Source organism: Phyllostomus discolor, chromosome 3 (assembly GCF_004126475.2).
Source record: "Phyllostomus discolor isolate MPI-MPIP mPhyDis1 chromosome 3, mPhyDis1.pri.v3, whole genome shotgun sequence".
Lineage (NCBI taxonomy): Eukaryota > Metazoa > Chordata > Mammalia > Chiroptera > Phyllostomidae > Phyllostomus > Phyllostomus discolor.
The window spans coordinates 176,517,958-176,539,314 of record NC_040905.2 but is presented as its reverse complement, the minus strand read 5'-3'; the positions used below and the strand labels follow the sequence as shown (position 1 = coordinate 176,539,314).

The following is a 21,357-nucleotide window of genomic DNA, read 5'->3' as shown; positions in this document are numbered from 1 at the left end:
GGGTTTCTTTCTGGGGTGATGAAAATTTTCTAATATTGATTATGGTAAGTTTTTTGTTATTGTTGTTGCTTGTGCTTTTGATGTGATACTTAAGAAACCATTGCCTAATTCCTGGTCATGAAGATGCATGCTTTTTTTTTTCCTAAAAATTTTATTCTTTGAGCTTCTACATTTAATCTTGATTCCATTGAGTTAATTATTATATTTGGTATGACATAGGGTTCCAACTTTTTTCTGTAGCACATGGTTGTGTCAGCACCACCTGTTGAAAGAGTTTCTTTCTCCACTTGTCTTGGCACACTTGTTGAAAATCAACTGATTGTAAGATCAATTTTAGGATTACTGCCTTCTTAACAATATTGAGTCTTCCAATTCATGAACATAAAATCTCTTTCCACTGATTAGATCTTCACTAATATTTTTCAATAGTGTTTTTTAGTTTTCAGAGTATAAGATTTGCCCAATTTTTCTTTAATTAGTGGTTATCTTTTTATGTTGTTTTTATAAAAAGTTATTTTTATGATTCTACTGTTTCTTATCCTATTTCATTAATTCTCATCCTTATTAATTCTTCCTTATTAATTTTTTCAGTTTACTTTTTATTTCCATTTCAAACTTCTTGTATTGATAAGTTAACTAAAATAGTATTTAATCTTTTTTGTCTAATATGTGATATCGACTACAAATATTCTGTTCAGTATGCCTTCGGTTCTATCCCACAAATTTTGACATTGTTGCCATTGTTATTAAGTATTATGTGTTTTATAATTCACAAAATAGCTTATTCTTACATGTTCATGAACACTTTTTTCAATGGTAATCTTTCATAGTGGTCTTATCTTGTCTTTTGTTCCTTTCTCATATTGTTCTAATTTTTCCTTATGTTTTCTTTTTTTTCATTTATCTCTTTTATCTACCTATATATCTTCATAATCATTTTGCATTAGTATTTTTTATTTCAAGTACTTGAAGGTACTTATTTTTCTTTTTTCTGTTTTGGTTGATATTCCCTCATGGTGCTTACGTGGCAGTTTGTAACTTTATTAAGTACTCTGCAGGTGAGATAACAACTTTGGATAAGTCCCATGAGCTCTGAGATGTAAAAGGTTTCTCCAGAGAAGGTTGGTTTTGCTTTTGTAAGGACTGCAGGCATTCCAAAGGCCCTGAACAAAAATGTTATGTTAATGTTATAGCTTTTGTTTTATAGAGCAAATGAATATTGTGAATTCAAACTCCATAAGCAAAACTAGGCCTTGGTTTTGATGAATCTCTGATGATTTTCCCTCATTCCATTCCTAAAATAAATGTCTAGGTTATTTTTTCCTGCCGTTTTAGGCTAGTGGTCAGGGGGAATTTTTATACCCCTCCCTTTAAATGGTATTTAAAGACTGGGTGTAATTTGAAGATTCAGCTCCCTTATTTTGAGAAAGGGAGAAATTAAAGCAATAGAGATGCTAACAGATTCTTGAGAGCCATCTTTACTTGCTTCTCCCTCAGGAATTTCAAAGTCATATTACATTTTTTTCCCTCCAAACCAGTTCCTATTCCTGTATTTTTTATCCCATTTAAAATCCAATCTTCCTAGTCCTTGAATTATCAAGTTGAAATCATCAGTTTTCTTAATCTCCATTCTTCTACATCAATTGCTACAATATCCCATCAATTCTTCCTTTAAATAGCTTTAACTCCTGCACTCATCTCTAATTCCATTATCATTGCCCCAGTTTATTCCTCGTTATTTCTTTTTAAATTGATTTTTATTACATTTATCAGGGTGACATTGGTTAATATAGGTTTCAAGTATACAATTCTATGATATATTTTCTGTATGTTGTATTGTGTGCCTAACAGCCAAAGTCAAATCTCCTTCCATCATCATACACTCAATCCCCTCTGCCCTTTACTATCCCCCACCCCCTTTTCCCTCTGGTGATCAACATACTGTTTTCTGTGCCTCTGATTTTTCTGTTTGTCTTGTTTGTTCATTTGTAGCTTTCAGTTTTGTATCCCAAACATGAATGAAGTCATATGGTTCTTGATTTTTTCTGTCTGACTTATTTCACTTAGCATGGTATTCTCAAGAATCATCCATGTTGTTGCAAATGGCAGTATTTCATCTTTTCTTGTGTCTAGTATTGCAGCATTATTCACAGTGGCCAAAACATGGGTATAGTCAAAGTGCCCCTTAATAGATGATTGGATAAAGAAGATAAACAGGATATGGTACATATGTCTAATGGACGCCTCATTATTTTTTACCTGTTTTATTGCAGTATCTCTTCTAAGTAACCACTCTGCACTTCCCTCAGATTATCCCCCAATATTATTTAAGACTGAGATATGATCACATCATTAGCTTGCTTCAAAAAACTTGGGCAGCTCCTTATTGCCTGAGGAAGGAAGTGAATGCACATTTTACTTTTTTTAAACTTCTTCCTTTGCCATTGTTCACTGCATTTCTTACATTGCAGTCAAACCAACCTGTTGGATTTTCCCAGGACACCCCATATATAATCATACTTCTTTTTGTTGCCCTGCCAGGATTGGCTCCTCCAGCCTATGAGTCATTTCTACTAATTATTTAAGGCCCAAATCACGTGCCATTGCCTCTGTATATTTTCCTTGTAATATAATTAGAGTTAATCACTTTCTTCTTTATGTTTCTACTTACTTTTTGCATGCCTTATTATAGTACAAATTGACTTATTACAGTATGAAGTTGCACATGCCACTTTGCCTTTTTGACTGTGAGTGCCTGCAGAATAGAGGCCTTTTTCATTCATCTTTATCACTTCTTTGTCTACCTAGCATGTTGCTTGGAAGACAACAGATGTTCAATAAGTGTTTTTAATAAATTAATGAAATAGCGAAGCTATTTTATTATATAAAAATGGGAACAGGAAAATGTTTTCAATTTTAGATAGTGTGTATCTTCTCATATAGTACTTGCTGCACAGAGCAAGAATTCAGTGGGGTTCCTAATTCTAAATGAAACCTGCTGCTATGGAAGCAAAATTAGGTACTTTGAACCTTGCTGTCCTCTTCCTTAAAAATAACTAGAAAATCCTGGCTCTCACTTGCTATAGAGGCAGACAAGCAAACATAGCCAGCAAATTATTCATTTTTAAATAATATTGATAGGGATTTTAAAAATTGCATTTCTTATATTCTTATTTTAATTACATGTTCACCACAGTAAATTTAGAATACATATACACATAAATAAAAGCCATGTATAATGTCACTATCATTCTCAAGATAATCAGTATTTTGGAATATATTTAAATAATGTCTGATAACAAAAGCAAACCCAAAGGATATGTTCTGCTCTGCATTCTTGGTTTTAAAAGTAATATGTTAAAAACAGTGTATTACTGAGAGTGCATTCAGCTATGTTTTATAGCTGGAAATAGTGTTTTAATATAAGTATATGTTAATACTATTGTACACATATCACAGTATGTTTAAAGCAGAAAGCTTCAAGTCAAATTGTTCTAAGCAGTAAAGAAATCTATTTCCTCTCATCATTGATAAAGGTCAGGGATAACTGTGGTCGACTTTCCCTCCCTAAAACTGGGCAGAGGGCCACCTTTCCTGAGTCAGATGGCACAGGGCTGCCTAAGTTAACAAAATCAAGGACTCTAAGAAAAAAAAAGGGGGAGGTGACACTGACACTGGGTACCCAGCAGTGTCAGTCACAGTGACTTTGGATTTTCCGCCTTATTGGAGTTGAAGCCTGCTTCACTTAAAATCACTCAGTTCCCTGATTTTGGAATTTACATATTATTCTTTCAGTTTTTCAGTATCACAAACAACCTAGCTGTGAGCAGCCTTATAGCTAAATAATTATAAATATCTATGTTTAAACGTGCAATTTCAGGGTCAAAAATTATGTAGCATGTTAAATCTTTGATATATACGGAGGCATTGCCTGTGAGAAAGTTGTGCCATTCCCACCAGCGGCATAAGAGAATAATTGTTTCTTTTACCTTCAATGGCACTGGGTATTTTAAAAAGACTATCTTTGCCAGAAGTTTTTAACCAGTATTAAGACAATCTACACCTCTGCAGAACGCACTGAAGCTAGTGTGGGTTATTTCACAAGCTAACTTACGCTCTCAGGGCCCCTTTCACATTATTGATCTTAAGTTTGCATTGGCCTATTGTTTACCCAGTCCAGTACATTTTAATTCTCCTTTTTTACTCATGTTGTGCATGTGTCCCTAGGCATGAGTAAGAGCTGAATAGTGAACAAAGAAAAAGAAAAAAATAACCCAAACAAATTACTCACACATGCATACATTTTGAAAAAGCCAAAGAATATCTGAGAATGGATAATTTTATTTTAATGACCCAACTATTTTTTCCCTAATTTTCAAAATCCCCTTCTTCTGTTAAGGGATAATTAGCCTTAAACCAGTGTATAACTTGCTATGTGTGTGTGTATTTGTGTATATATATATTTGTATGTATATGTGTGTATATATACACACATATACATATTTAAAATATTTAAAATATGAACCATGAGAAAGAAAAACTTTCTCCCATGGTCCTGGTTTAATAGTTTAAAGGTTCCACTATTTCAAATAAGGTTATGATCCCTAGAGCTAGGTACTGAGTTCATGTGACACAAAAAGCTTTTTTCCCCATTGTAAAAGTTCTTAAGACGTTTATTTAGGTATCCCAGGGGTGATGATTTAGTTTTATTTCTCTAAGAAATTGCTCCATTTGAGGAACAGATGACTACGGCAGAGGGGCATTGCATCTTTCCGCAGGCCAGTTTTCCAGCTCCATGTAAATTGACAATGTTTGTAAGCTTTCCTGCCAACTCTGTGATATCATTAAATATAATAGGTCTATACATTTGTAAGTGTTGTATTTTGGCTTCATTGTGTAAGACTTATTGTAATCTATAGCATAGAACATTCCCAGAAACTACACCTCTAAATGGAAGTGTGTTTAAAAGCACATACAGTGTGTTTGCTTGGGTGCTTGCCACATGCATTACTTCCCTTTCAGGAGGAAACACAAATAGAATCTGTAACTTTAAAAATAAATACGTAAAATTTTATAGTCTTTCTTTTTCCACTTCCTTTCTTCCTTTTCTTTTTTCTTCATTTTGGTTGTCTTCTCTTAACTCTCAATGAGACCTCAGGAATCCATTTAGCTCCTGCTCTGTGAGACCAACTGGCTTATAGGCTGGGAGGCCCCTGAAAGCCTCAGGTAAATTAATAGCAGGGCCGGTGCCTGAGGATCATGCCTGGCTGCTCTTGAAATCTTTCTGAAGCCTGAATTATTTGTATTAAGATAGGCCAGCACTCAGGCCCCTATGAGTCAATTCTTTGTAACAGTTGCCAATATTTTTATACCTGAGAGAGCAGCTTCATTCTTTATTATTGCTCAGGAATCAATACTCCCATTGCCCTCACAAAATGCTATACAAGCATTATTGGCATTTCACTTGGCAGTGAAGGGTATCAACATCAATCTCGCCAACTGCACACTTCGCTAACCCTGCTCCACTTCTCCTGCGTCTATTTGTATTCCACCTGGGCTGTCCGCCGCGGCTTGATTTGAATGGGAATCCTTCGCGCTGCCCTGACACGTTCTGCGATAAGGAAATGGAAAGGCATTATTTAGTCACTCACTGGAACAATCCCTCTCGCCCCACCCCTTTCCACGTCGTGCCTGGAGGTTTTGCAGCGTTTGATAAAATACCATTTCCCACCAGCCTGTGGTTTTCTAAAATTGCTATTTTGGAGTTCTTCATTAATAACTAAATGGCAGCTTGTGTTCCCATCCTCTGGAAATACTGTGAATTTTAAAGTAATTTCTGGGGTTGGAGAATGGCTCTTTATGCAGTATGTCTTAAAAAATGAAAACTCACGCACGTGGAGGTACAATGGGAACAAAAGGGCATGATGCAAACCAGAGCTGCGTTTGCTCCGAGTACTGAACGCGATGCTGCTCTGGTCGCTGAATAAAAGTAAAAATGCTCTTCATTCCACATTAAATTCCACTTGAAACATGCAATTCTTTGGCAATATCTAAATGCAAATTATAATAAGGGTTTTTTTCATATATCAATCTCATGCTGGACATTATCAATGTATAACAGATGCTGTTTGATCAAATGGAATATCTAGGCTATAAAAAGAATTCTTATAACTCAGCAATAAAAAGAATAATGACCTAATTAAAAATGGACCATGGTCACAATGGGATACCACTTCACATCCATTAGGATGACTATTACCAAAAAACAGAAAATAGTAAGTTGAGAGGATGTGGAGAAATGAGAAATTAGAAGCCTTTATGCATTGCTGGTAGGAATATAAAACAGTGTAGCTCCTGTGGAAGAGAGTTTGGCAGTTCTTCAGAAAGTTAGTAATAGAATTACCCTGTGACCCAACAATTCCACTCCTAGATATATAGCTAGAAGAATTGAAAGCAGAGACCCAAACATGTTTGTACACCATTCTTCATAGCGGCATTACTCACAATAGCCAAAAGGTGGAAACAAACCACTTGTTGGCAGAGAGACTTTGAGCTACTCACTTAATTTTTCTGAGCCTCAGTCTCTTTGTCAAATGGCAGTGAAGATGGTGATGATGATGTTGGTGATGGTAATGGTGATGATGATGTTATGACGGTGGTGGTGGTGGTGATGACACTCCACGGGATTGCTGTAAACAGTAAGATATAGTAAGAATAAAGTGATTAAGTGAGGCTTGGGAGACTGTGTAAAACTGTAATACACCATAGTTCTATATTTTAAATCAGAATATTTGTATGCTTCATATTGAGGAGATATGTTAGAGAAGCTAATATTTGCCTCAGAGGAAAGATAACTATTTGAAGATTATACATATTATGTGTTTGTAGTATGCATATGTGTGAACTTACATTATGAAATCTTGTCAATAACTTTTTTTATCCTCACCTGAGGACATGCTCATTGATTTTAGAGAGAGGGGAAGGAAGGGAGAGACAGAGGGAGAGAAACACTGACATGAGAGAGAACATTGACCAATTACCTCTTGCACATGCCTTGACTGGGGATGGAACCTGCAACACAGGCATGGGCCCTGACCGGGAATTGAACCTATGACCTTTCAGTTTATGGGACAGTGTTCCAACCAACTGAGCCACATCAGCCAGGGCAAGAATTTTTAATTTCAGAATTACATTAACTCTGCTGGAGGTAAAATAAGAAAACTATTTATTCTTTGCCAGGAGAGAGAGTTGGTTTTTGTTTGCATCACTTTCAACTTTCTCGTGGAGTCATATTTTCTAAGCCCCTTCTTACACCATGTAAAAGTGAAAATGGCTTTGAAAAGTAATTTTTCACTCAGTTTGTTATCAGAAAGGCAAGGTTCTTCTGAATTTTTATATATCATGGAAGCTCTGTGCACACAGACCTAATTTTCATAAATATTTCCAGGGAAAAAATTAAATGAATCCCTCACTTCTGTTTTTTTTTTTTTTTAATAGAAGAAGCTCTGGAATAGTTATCAGAAGCCTTTAACTCTAGTCTCAGTTTTGCTATGTGTTAAACATGTGACTCATATAAGTTAATTAACATTGATTTTCTTCTCTGTTAAATGGTTATTAAAAAGACCTATTCCTATTTTGTATAGCTGTTAAGGTCAGTAAAAATATTTGTGGGAATGCTTTGTACCTTATAAAGTTCTATATTAATAGAAAGTTCCATATTTTTATTAAATCTAAGATTATCAATCATAAGATATGGCATTAGTTATATTTCACTAAGAACAAAATGCTGCCAATTAAACTATGCTACAATGGCTTATTTTTTGCATAAACAGGTCACATCAGCCTATTTTTTTAACATTCTTTCATGTATTTCAAGAAATGTGGCAGTACTTCTTACTTTCAATTGTGTTGTTTAGCAGGAGATAGGCCATCAAGACATAGCAAAGGCCCTCTTTTTTCCCAAGTCTAGTAAAACATTTGATTGTTTTATTGAAAGAAAATGTAGAATTGCAGTCATTCCTCCCATGATTAATGTTTCCTCTACTAATTAATATTTGCTCTTCAAATACATGCATTTTTGCTCTGTTCCATGCCTTTCTTCATAGGCAATAGTTTCATTTCATTGTTAAATCAAAGTACAGTATTTTAAAAGACATTTTAAATGGCAATTAAACTCAACATGTGACTTCCCAGCAATGCACATACTTAACGGATGTGACAAAAATGTAAACATCTATACCCAAGGTTGTCCATGCACAGTTGGTGAAAACTCCTTTACAACTGTCACCTTACAGTGATTGTAAGACAGCTGCTGATTCAAGGCATGTTAAAATGTGAAGCAAAAGTTGTCTCAGAATTGAATATTACGTTTATGTTACTAGCCACAATGGGACATTTTATTCTTAATATAAACTGTGGGTAGAATGTTATTTGATGCATCTTAGTACTAGGAGTGTGAGACTCTTTGAAACTAGTCCATCCTGCTAAGGTCACAGAGAAACAGTCAGATGCTTCTTCAGTATTTGTAGACAGTGCAGTGCCTACTACAAGTAATCTCTTCTCTGCACTAAACTCTGTCAATTTACTTTGTCACTTTCTACAGATTCTAATATGGCATGGTTTTGTGAGTGTTTTTTTTTTATCACTTTCTTTTGAACTAGGCCTGATTATTTGGATCTCTTTAATGTATTGCATCTGGAATTAAACTTACTACTCTAGTCATGCTTATTAAAATGGTAGATGGTGGCTCTGTGTCTGGGGACACTCAACAGCTCTCAGTGTGGGGGCCAGCTTCTTTCAAAATGTCTGCTGTTCATGAAATTCTCTGCAAGCTCAGCCTGGAGGGAGGTCACTCTGCACCCCCAAATGCATATGGGTCAGACAAACCTCATACTAACTTTGACGCCAACTGGGATGCTTTGAAGATTGAAACTGCCATCAAAACCAACGGTGTGGATGAGGTCACCATAGTTAACATTTTGACCAGCCGCAGGAATGAACAGAGGCAGGATATTGCCTTTGCCTGTCAGAGAAGGACTAAAAAGCACTAAAGTCTGCCTTGTCCTGTCACCAGGAGAGGGTGATTTTGGGCCTATTGAAAACACTTCTTCAGTATGATGCCTCCATGAAGGGGCTAGAGACTGGTAAGGACCCTCTCATTGAGATCATCTGCTCAAGGACCTACCAGGAGCTGCAGGAAATTAACAGAGCCTACAAGGAAATATACAAGACTGGCCTAGAGGACATTATTTCCAACACATCTGGTGATTTCTGCAAGCTGATGGTTGCTCTGGGAAAGGGTAGAGGAGCAGAAGATGGCTCTGTCATTGATTCTGAACTGATAGACCAAGATGCCTGAGATCTCTGTGATGCTGGAGTGAAGAGGAAAGGAACTGATGTTCCCAAGTGGATTAGCATTGTGACCGAGCAGAGTGTGTGTCACCTCCAGAAAGTATTTGAAAGGTACAAGAGCTACAGCTCTTATGGCATGTTGGAGAGCATCAGTGGAAGTCAAGGGAGACTTGGAAAATGCTTTCCTGAACCTGGCCCAGTGTAGCCAGAACAAGCCCCTGGTTTTTTCTGACCAACTGTATGACTCCATGAAAGGCAAGGGGACATGCAAGAAGATCTTGATCAGAATCATGATTTCCCACAGGGAAGTGGACATGTCAGATCTGAATTCAAGAAAAAGTATGGCAAGTCCTTATACTATTACATGCAGTGAGACATCAAGGGAGACTATCAGAAAGTGCTGCTATACCTGTGTGGTGGGGATGACTGAGGTCCAAGATGGCTTGAGTGTCCAGGAATTCTGTTCCTGTGCTTCCAGCTAACAATTTTAGAAAATCAGCTTGCAACTAATAGTTTCCTGTGCCCATCCCTGTGAGGAAGATGTTAGTACTGCTCCTGCCCCAACCTTATTTCAGTTGCCTAAGCAATGCCTGGCTTTCCCATCTAGTCTCTACTTTTAGCCAAAGAAATGAACATTACAAGGAGTTGGAAGTGAAATCTATGATGTGAAACACTTTGCCTGTTGTGTACTGTGTCATAAACAGGTGAATCAACTGAATTTTTACTTTAGAAGCAAAAAATAAAAAATAAAAAAAATAAAATGGTAGAATGGTCTATAATTAATTTATTAAAAAATGATTTTCTTAAATTTCTGAGTAACTAAAAATTTTAACATATAAATAAATTCTGCATGTAGTGTACTTTTTAAATGGTGGTAAAACTTTATATAACATTAGTTATACATTATTATTTTAAATTAAGTGTATTTTTATTCTTATAATTTTTGTTCCTGGTCTTTTTTTTTTTTTTTAAATATTTTATTTATTTATTTTTAGAGAGGGAAGGGAGAGAGAGAGAGAGAGAGAGAGAGAGAGAGAAAGGGGGAGAGAGAGAGAGAGAGAGAGAGAGAGAGAGAGAGAGAGACACATCAATGTGCAGTTGCTGGGGGTTATGGCCTGCAACCCAGGCATGTATCTTGGCTGGGAATCGAACCTGGGACACTTTGGTTCCCAGCCCGCGCTCTATCCACTGAGCCACGCCAGCCAGGGCCTGTTCCTGGTCTTTTTAGCATGTCTATTCTGTCTTTACCTAGCTCTAGTTAGAAGGTTAAATGGACAGCGTCAGAGTCAGGCTGCTGCTTCTGGCCGACACCTATGAAATGAGTTTCCTAGGTACCCGGCCACAAAGTTCCACAAACTGTATGGTTAAAAAACATACCCAGAGCTGTGGAGGCTAGAAACATGAAATTAGGGTGCTGACCTGGCCTTTTTGCTCTGAAATTGTTAAAGGAGAATCTCTTCTTGCTTTTTACTAGTTTCTAGTGCTTTTCTGACAATCCTTGGCATTCCTTGGCTTGCAGCTCCAGCACTTCGGTCTCTGGCTTCACTGTCACATGGTGTTGTCCTATATGTCTCTGTCTTCACGTAGTGTTTTCTTCTTCTTAGAGGGACAGCAGTCATATATTATTATGGGCAACTCTGATGAACGCTGACTGATTACATTTGCAAACACCCTACATCCAAGTAAGGTCACATTCCTGGGTACTGGCGCACAGGACTTCAACATATCTGTTTTGAAAGAGACAATTTAACCCATAACACCTGTTAAAATTATTTTATGGGTTGACACCAATTCATTACTACACAGGTCACTGCTTACTTGTGTACAGTAAATCTACCAGCATTGATCTGTTAATAATTCTTAACATTCAACCCATATTTCTCCATTGTAGAAAAGGATCTGAAAAGAGAAATATTAGTGGGCTCACTGAAGTTCCCCATAAGCTTTGTCTCCTAGATATTAGACAAGTCCTGTAATCCTCTCAGAGCCAAATCTGAGTGGAATGTGGCAAGTCAATCGTAGACATTTTTGGTGGCTGCCGTCTTTTCTAGCTACTCACCATTCATCCCTTTAGTAATCCATCTTTGCTTTCAGTGGTTTGTTTGCCAAACCAGCAACTTCCATTTGAAAGTGAAACCAGTACTGGCTTCTTTCCAGTTTTCAGATTCCTTTGCCCTTCTCTAAGATTTCTCATAATAGAGGGATGGTTGTTGAGTGATTTCATTTTTAAGTTCTCTCAGAACATTGGGACACAATCCATCTCAGCCAAATGACTTCAATTCATATAAAACAACTTTACTACCTCTGGATTTTGTATTCCCTTATGAATGCTTGTTTTATACTTGGCAGAGAAATCAGAAGCAAAATCAGGAATTTAGATGTTCTGTTTTCTTTCTATCAAACATCAATGTAACACCTTTTCTCATACAATGGGCCTGACCCTCTTTTGTTCGCCTTATTTGTAAAATAACATTTTAAAAAGTTTTGTTGTCCTTAGCAGTTGATAAGCTTAAATCCACTTATTTTGGACAGCATCCCCAATACCATGGTTTCATACACATCCACAATTATTTGTGTTTTTTCCCCATTCTTGTGGTATTTACTTTCTTCTTCCTTTCTTCCTTGTGTCTTTCTTCTAAGATTATTTGCCATTCCATAATTGCATCAATAACAGGTTCCCAATTTTCTTGAGGCCAACCATTAAAGAGTCATTCTTGGATTCACATACAAGGGAACCATGAATTATAGTATTTTTGAATATGCCTCTTTACATATCTCAGCAGGCTTTTGATCAACAGGCTTTCAACAGGCTTTGCTCAACATTTTCCACTATAATTTAATATGATAGGAATGTTCTCTTCCAAGACTTTTATCATTTTCTCATCACCAAATAACTCCTGGTTAAAATTAGGTCAAGAATAGTAGTTCTTCAAGTAGTTTCTTCTACAATCAAAGAATTGAGAATAACAAAGACTGGACAAGAACTTGTCAGAACTGTTACTTTTAGACAAATAAGATTTGCTGCCTCTTTGTGGATAAATAAATGTTTTAATTATTGCTATATTTTTCTTGTTTCTTTGCCCAGAAAGAATGTACTATGAGCCTCCTAACACAGGGAAGTGATGTGTGTTATCATGGCAATGTTTTTTTTTTATTTCTTTCTCTTTTAAGTTCTATACCATGTTTTTCAACATGCTTCTATCAATGCTTTAAGTATTTTTAAATAGAAAAAAATGATGCAGAATATTTAAATGCAGCACTCCTCCTAGATTTGATTACATTACTAATAGTATATATGTTTTGAGTTCAAAAGTTCATGAAAGAGTAATCTTTCATGAATAATTATATATTTTTGAGAATCTTTCAAGAGTCATTTCTATGTTTCTTGTATTACTCAGCCAAATTTAAAAAAAAAATAAAAAAGCTGCCATAGATTCTCCTTTCAATTAAGCTCAGAGTGAATTTTGGGGGGAAAAGGACATTATGGGGTGAGATTCCATTTTTATGGCCTTCAGCCTGAAGGCAGGCTGTGATCACATTTGCACAAAGTAGCTAAAACTGTGGAAGGAAACCATAGTTCTCTGGCCTGAGCACTGAGAGAACATTGACTTGAGTAGCAACAGCCACTGGAAAGTAAGGGGAATCTTAGAAAAGAGAAATCTAGAAAAAGAAAGCCTCCAAATCTGTGTGTAAACTTTGCCCAAATCTCTGGATAATTCCAGAACCACTATTGTGTGGGATAAAATTCAGATGCAGAGAAAATAATTGATTAATTTTGAGCTGCTAATCAGAAGACAGACTTGGCAGTTTGAGTCCAACCAAGTTAATTGTCTGCTGTAAAAAAATGAACATTGTTTGAGGGTTAAAATAAAATTTATATGACATTCACAATGTTCAGGATACAATCCCAAATTACTAAAATATGAAGAATGAGAAAAATGTGACTCATTATTAAGAAAAAAAAATTAAAGAATGAAAACTCCACGCTGATCCAGTAGTTGAAATAGTAAGAATTTCAAGGCATCTATTATAGCTATGCTCAGAGAGGCAAAGGAAAATATGCTCAGGGTGAATGAAAGATAAAATATATCATCAGGCAATTGGAAATTATAAAAAAGGAACAAAATGTAAATTCTAGACTTGTAGAATAAAACATCTGAAATGGAAACTTCACCTGACCAGAAAATGAAGATGACAAAAGAAAGTAGCCAGTGACCTTGAAGACAGTTTAATAGAAATGATGCCACTTTGTAGAATGAGACAAAAATAGAAAAAATAAATAAAAAGAGCCTTTGTGGCCTGTGGATATATCAAAAAGTGAAGAATGTGAGGACAGGAGAAAAATGCTTGATGAAACAATGGCCAAAAATTTCGCTAATTGGTGAAAGGCCTAATATTACAGATGTAAGCAAGCCAGTGAAACTCAAGCAGGTAAACACAAAGAACCTGATGACAGTTACAGTTAAACTGCAGAAAACCCAAAGATAATAAAAAATCTTAAAAGCATCTAGGAGAAAAGGATGTTTTTCTACAGAGGAAAAATGATTTAATTGCTGACTTCTTGTCAAATGCTATGGAGGCTAAAAGCAAGTGAAAGAAAGTCTTAAAGTGCTAACAACTAACCAGCTATCAACCCAGAATTCTGTATATGGTGAATATGTATACTTTGAACAGTGGTATGTATGGTTGAGAATGGGAAGTTATTGGGACATCTTGCCAAGAATGCCTCAATCATCCTAATAATTTTTAAATAGTTTTAAGAGACGATGAATATAAACCATGCTTTATGCAGTGCTACATCGTAAGAATGTTTGAATTCTTGTCTCTTGGTTTATAACTGTATCCCCCATTATCAGAAATGCCCCAAGACTAGAACAGGGCAGTTATTTCTTAATGAAGGAATCTTTGTCAGATCATAAGAGAAGTGGCTTCGTAATATTCAAATGTAAAGGAAAAGACTGTAATTGGATATCATTCATGTTAATCATCTTGTTTGTGAAAGAAGGAGGTGAGAAAGGTACTACATGAAAGATTGTTTATAGATGAACATTGTTTGTTGTCCACCTAGCATGAAGTATGTGTGTGTATGCATACATGCCCATGGTGTAGCCATTTCTGTTTTTTATTTAAAATGATCCAGGGAGGAAGGCTTTTCAGACAGAATACTAAACACCCAATGGAATAGTATCTGATTGGTTTTTTAATGTCACTGTAAAGGAGGAAAAATTCTCCTCTAACAGGGTCTCCAACTGAGCCTGAGCCTAAGAATTAGTTATTTTTCCCCTATTTTTTAATTGTATTTTCCCCCATTACTATTTAGTCCTCTTATATGCCCCTCTCCCACAATCATCACACTGTTGTCCATGTCCATGACTCCTTTTTCCTTTTTGCTAGATCCCTCCACCCCTTACCCTCCCCACCCCGTCCCTTTGCTGTCATTCTGCTCTCTATTTATGAGTCTGTCTCTATTTTGCATATTAGTTCATTGTGTTCATGAAATTTCACATATGAGTAAAATCATATGGTATTTGTCATTCTCAGACTGATTTATTTCACTTAGCATAATGTTCTCCAGATCTACCCATACTGTTACAAAGGGCAAAACTTTCTTCTTTTTATGGCTGAGTAGTAGTATTCCATTGTGTAAATGTCCCATAGTTGTTTTATCCACTCATTTACTGATGGACACTTGGGCTGCTTCCATATTTTAGCAATTGTAAATAATGCTGCAATGAACATAGGGGTGCTTATGTTCTTTCAAATTAGTATTTTGGTTTCCTTCAGATATATTCCCAGAAGTAGGATTGCTAGATCAAAAGACAGACTCATTTTTAATTTTTTGTGGTATCCTCATACTGCCTTCCACAGTGGCTACATCAATCTGCATTTCCACCAACAGTGCACTAGGGTTCCCCTTTCTGCACATCCTTTCCAGTACTTATTGTTTGTTGATTTATTGATTATCACCACTCTGACAGGTGTGAGATGATATCTTATTGTGGTTTTAATTAGAATTTTTCTGATGATTTGTAATGTTGAGCATCTTTTCATATATCTATTGGCCATCTGTATATTCTTTTTGGAGAGGTGTCTATTCAGGTCCTTTGCCCATGTTTGTTTATTTGGTGTTGAGTTTTGTAAGTTCTTTATAAATTTTGAATATTAATCCTTTATCAGATGTATTGGACAGTATATTCTCCCATTCTATGGATTGTCTTTTTTTTTTAAGTTTTCCTTTGCTGTGCAAAAACTTTTTAGCTTGAGATAATCCCATTTGTTTATTTTTTCTTTTGTTTACCTTGCCTGGGGAGATATATCTGATAAAATATTGCTATCAGCAGTGTTCCAGATGTTGCTGCCTATGTTTTCTTCTATGACTTTTATGATTTTGGGTCTAACATTTAAATCTAATCCATTTTGAATTTATTCTTGTGTGTGATGTAAGAAGATGGCCTAGTTTCATTTTTCTGCATGCAATCAAATGGGATTTATTCTGGGAATACAAGATTGGTACATTCACAAAACAATAATTGTGCTTCACCACATGGAAAAATGAAGGATAAAAACCATATGATCATATCAATAAATGCAGAAAAAATATTTGATGAAATCCAGTACCCATTTATGGTAAAATCTCTCAGCAAAGTGAAAATAGAGGGAACATACCTAAACATAATAAAGGCCTTATATGACAAATCCACTACTAGCATCTTACTCAACAGGCAAAAAATACAAGTATTCCCTTTAAGATCAGGAATAAGACAGGGATGGCTGCTTTCACCTCTTTTATTCAACATAGTTCTGGAAGTCCTAGCCACAGCAATCTGACAAGAAGAAGAAATGAAAAGCATCCAGATTGGGAAGGAAAAAGTAAAGCTGTCTTTATTTGCAGGTGATATAATACTGTATATAGAGAAACCTAAAGACTCTATAAACAAACTACTAGGACTGATAAATAAATTCAGCAAAGTAACAGCATACAAAATTAATATCCAGAAATCAGTTGTATTTTTATATGCCAATAATGAACTAACAGAAAGGAAAATTAAACGAAAACAATTCCATTCACAATTGCTTCAAAAAGAATAAAATATCTAGGCATAAATCTAAACAAGGATATAAAAGATCTGTACTCAGAAAATTATAGATACTGATGGAAGAAGTTGAGGAGAATGCAAATAAGTGGAAGCACATACCATGTTCATGGATAGGAAGAATTAACATCTTTAAAATATCTATACTACCCAAAGAAATCTATGGACTCAATGCAATTTCTATCAAGATTCCAATGATATATTTCACAGAACTAAAACAAATATTTCAAAAATGTATATACAAAGCCCCACATAGCAATAGTGATCCTGAGAAAGAACAAAGTTGGAGAATTCATGCTAATAACAAACTATACTATAAGACAATAGTAATCAAAACAGCATGATACTGCCATAAAAACAGACACATAGATCAATGGTACAGAATAGAAAGCCCAGAAATAAACTCATGCATTTATAGTCAATTAATATTTGACAGAGAGCCCTGGCTGGTGTGGCTCAGTGGCTGAGTGATAACCTTCGAATCAAAGGGTCACTGGTTCAATTCCCAGTTGAGGGCACATGCCTGGATTGCAGGCCAGGTCCCCAGTAGGGGGTGCACGAGAGGTAACCACACATTGATGTTTCTCTCCCTCTCTCCTCGCTATAAAATAAAATAAATAAAATCTTAAAAAATATTTGACAGGGAAATTAAATGATTTAGCCAATAAAATGGGCTAAATATAGTTTCTTCAATAAATGGTGTTGGGAAAACTGGGTCTAAGAATTAAAGCAACATAAGACAGATTAACAAGAGAAAAGCATATACCTTTTATTAAATTTTTACCTACACATAGGGCTTTTCATAAAAGAATGAAGACATGAAGAAGGTGGTCAGAGCAGAAAGTTTTTATACATTTTAGACAAAGAAATGATGACTTTGTGAAGAAATGACAAGACACAGTTTTGGGCTAGTAGCAGCAAATTGGTGGGAAGTGACTAGAAGATACATGTGGAGGTGGTGGCAAAACTGGTGGAAGATAGGAGCTATTTTCATTAAGTTTGCACAGATCCATTTCGGCACTGGCTCCTGGTCTCTAGTGATAAGGACATTCTTCTCTTCTTTTCTCATGGGAAATTTTATGACCTATTTTTCATATAAAATTGGATGATGTAATTCAGAGAAACCAACAGAGTTTAGTGACCTCACAATTCTCATTAAAGAAAACATTCTCTAGAAACTTTGCAATGTGATTATATCAATAAGCTTTAGCAGCTTATTACAATTTTACTTTATTGTTCTCTCAAGGAAGACATATGATATTTTTTATATCCCTTTTGATGTTTTCATTAGGCTAGGCATGCATTAGAATCCTGACTTATTCCTTCCTTAAATGTCAGGGCCAGATATTTTGTGTCACTTTTAAAGTAAAAAGGAAAATGTACTTTTCAAGTCCTTAATATTTGAGTTTGGATGATGAGAAAAAAATATCTCTTTGCCCAGAAAATCTGTCATATACACAGAACACATTCATTTCAGTGAAATTAGGGAAGTCATATTGTCTTTTATTTGCTTTGAGGTTTTTTTCTTTTTCTTTTTTTTTTTTTTGCATTTCACATACAAGGTAATTTAATGTACAAGGAGCAATATTTGTGTTATCCATTATGTCCTAGTGAAGTTTATGAAATAATATCATGAACTCAAAAACAAATGAATTATTTCACTTCTGGCAATGGACCACCATAATTATGGATAGACTTTGAGGAATATAGATTATCAGTATGCAAACTCTTATTTCTTTGTCTTTTCTTCTGACAGAACAATGTAAATAGGAGCTAAGACACTTGATGTCCTTTTTTCAGTGAGTGGTTTAATTTGAGTCCTACCTCTCTAGGTAGAACTATAGTCTTGGACAGGAAACCTGTTTGGAAGCAGTCTGGAACAGTGGAGGTCACTCCTCATTTCCTCAGGGTTGTTATCCAGATGCGTACTATTTGTGCTTTTGCCTCACTTCACTCAGCCGAGCATGGCTGCTCTCTCGATCCTTTACATTTCACACCACTGAGCTTGACTATTCACCAGTTCATAGTTTCTCACTTGTAACATTACTCACACTGATATTCTAGCCTTCTGATCCCAGCCAAAACCAATCCTTAGAGAATCACAAATGACAAATCATTAGAGGGCATGCAAAATACCCAGAATATCAACAACTCACTGAAGCTGTTTCTGCCAGGTGAATCTGTAACATAACAGGCTTGACCATTGACTTTTGAAGTTATAAGGTCCAAATCCTCAGTTCAGCCATCTGATCGACAAATTGACTCAGTGATTATAATGGAGAGAGAGGTTCACAAAAAGTTCTAGCATACTGATCTGGAATGTTTTTCACATGTTGGCTCTATTTGAGATAATAAGTCCATCTCCTGTTTCTACTGACAAATTGACAACCTAACTTCTTACTTTTTGCAGTATTTTTGTTTCTCCTTTCTGATGGTCCATGTGATTCTGCCATTTGTATGGGCTTATAAGAAAGATTAGTTCTTAGACTTATTCTAAGTGTCCAAAATCTAAACTGCCTTCTATGCTTGCTCAAGATGGACAAAACACTGAAAATATTAGAAATCTTTACCCATTCACTCGCTTGTTAATATGTCTTGGGTACCTATTATGTACTAGTGACTCTATTATATAACAGAAATACAAGGAATGATTGTTTAGTTTATTGCAACATCATGGGATATATAGTTTTAATATCAGTTAAACATTCATTTGTATTAAACACTTAATTGTATTTAAGTATTATGTAATATAATATTTCATATTAAATATCAATATTTAAGCACTAGTATTGATCTAGATGCCATAAGGAAATATACTGGAATGTCCTCAAACCCAACCTAAATTTCTACACCACTTTATCTGCCCACCTCTCTCATGATTTGCCTTTGTGTTATTTAATATATCCATACAAAAATATACCTTCAATGTTCTCCTACAACACTGTAAACTCCCCAAGGAAAGGCTAATAGCTGATTAATGTTTATAACATCTATAGTTAATATTCACTTAGTATTTCTTGAGTAAACTCTGGAGGTGGTAGCTTATAATATATAGAACTGACACAGGTAAGAAAGGGTCACTAATTACTTAATTATTCAAGCAGTTTTCTAGTCTGAACTCTCTAGCACACTCATTTGACTAATTTCGATTGAGAGGGGGAATCAGAAGACTTTGGTTTTTAGTCCTGGGTCTCTCACTGGCTGTGTAATCTTTAGAAAGTCCTGTAATATTTTTGCACCTCAGTTTTCCCATTAGTTTATAAAACAATGGCCAATTTAATTCAAATTCTATTGATGAATACATGTGTTCCTTTGTAGTAAGAATAACCAAAATAGACCATTTGTAGCTTGCTTTAGAGAACATTATTAGAAATAGATGTTATTAGGCTTTCTCTATTTTTAGAGACTTTAAGAATTCCTTCCTCAGATATATTTTCAAAGCAAAAGATAGAGTATACCTCACCATGATCTTCAGGGTCTTAACTTATAGACCATATAGGAACACAAAAGTAAAAGAGGAAAGTAGGAAAATGATCTGTGAATTAGATGAAAATGGTGGTTGCATTTATCAGAGAGAAATCTTGCTGTGGAATAGAGCTTTATCTAATCCTGGTGGTCCTAAACAACATCCCATTTTCCTGCTGGAGCAGAACGTTTACATTTCCTAAGGTCAGAGTGACCTTGACTTTCTCTATGATGAGGACGAATGCATTTTACTTTTCCCTAAGATGTATCTTTAAAAATACATTTCCAAAACCTTTTTTTTCTTTTAGAAGAAAAAGTGTGAGTCATTTTATAAATATATATTTTCAAAGCTAAAGACCACATTTAAAATTGTATGTATGCACTAATGTGCTTACATTCATTAAACAAACTTTTGTATATATGTTTAGCAATACTTTTCATGACAAAATATTTTAAAACATTATTATGAAAAAATGATATTTTTCTTCTTGACACATAACATGGAAACAAATATTCATGGAGTATGGTGAGCTCAGTAGAATAGATACCAGCATTTTTAGATCAATTGACTTAAGGCCTCCTATAAATGTTGTAAATTTCATTTATCACAATACATATTTTGTCAATATGAGGTACTAATCTGAGATACATTTTCACTCTTCATAATTTCTTTACTCTGATTACTATCATTTAAATTATGAATTCATGGAGGAAAATAGATGTCTTAAATTTAATGTATCCGGAGACAAGTATATTAAACATTCATTTTATTTTAAGACTCTAAATTGCTATGTCTTATAATTTACCTTACATAGCTTAACCATGGTACATTTATTTTCACATTTAAGTTTATTTAATCCCAATTTTTACAGCAAATTCATAGGAAGTATCAGAATGTCATTATTATTGGCTTGGCTGAGAGGCTAAGTGATTAGTCTAGGGTTTCCCACATTACATGTAGCTTGTATATTCCAGTCCAATATCTCAAGCTTATTAAAAAATTGATAAAGTTGACTTCCAGATAAATTAACTATGTGTGAAATTTTCATCTGATTTTTAAAGAGATCATCTCTACAGTTAAGATTTGACGAATTCATGTACCAGAGGTAAAAAGAACAGCACAAATCTAAAAACAAATCCAAAAGGCCAGCATAAACTAGTGAGGGTAATGTGAGAAAGCAGTCTTCTCATCACTCAAAGGGTTAATTAGTAGGCACAGTGATGGTGATACTTCAGAACAACAATAGGGATAACCTAGAGCCAGACAAGAGAGTGCTCAAGGAGCATAAAAGTCCATGGGAGATAAAAGAAAATATGAAAAGTAAGATGCTTAACACCCTTAGACACTAGGGAAATGCTAATTAAATCACAATCACAAGAAACCTCCGCTGCACCCATTCGAATGGCAAAAATTGAAAGTACTGATAATATGAAGCACTAACAAGGA

The 21,357-nt window shown here is 35.2% G+C and overlaps 1 pseudogene; it reads left to right on the top strand.

Moving 5' to 3' along the window:
* Positions 1 to 8,774: 8,774 nt before the first annotated feature.
* On the top strand, positions 8,775 to 10,080 carry LOC114511048 (annotated as a pseudogene).
* The last annotated feature ends 11,277 nt before the right edge of the window (positions 10,081 to 21,357 follow it).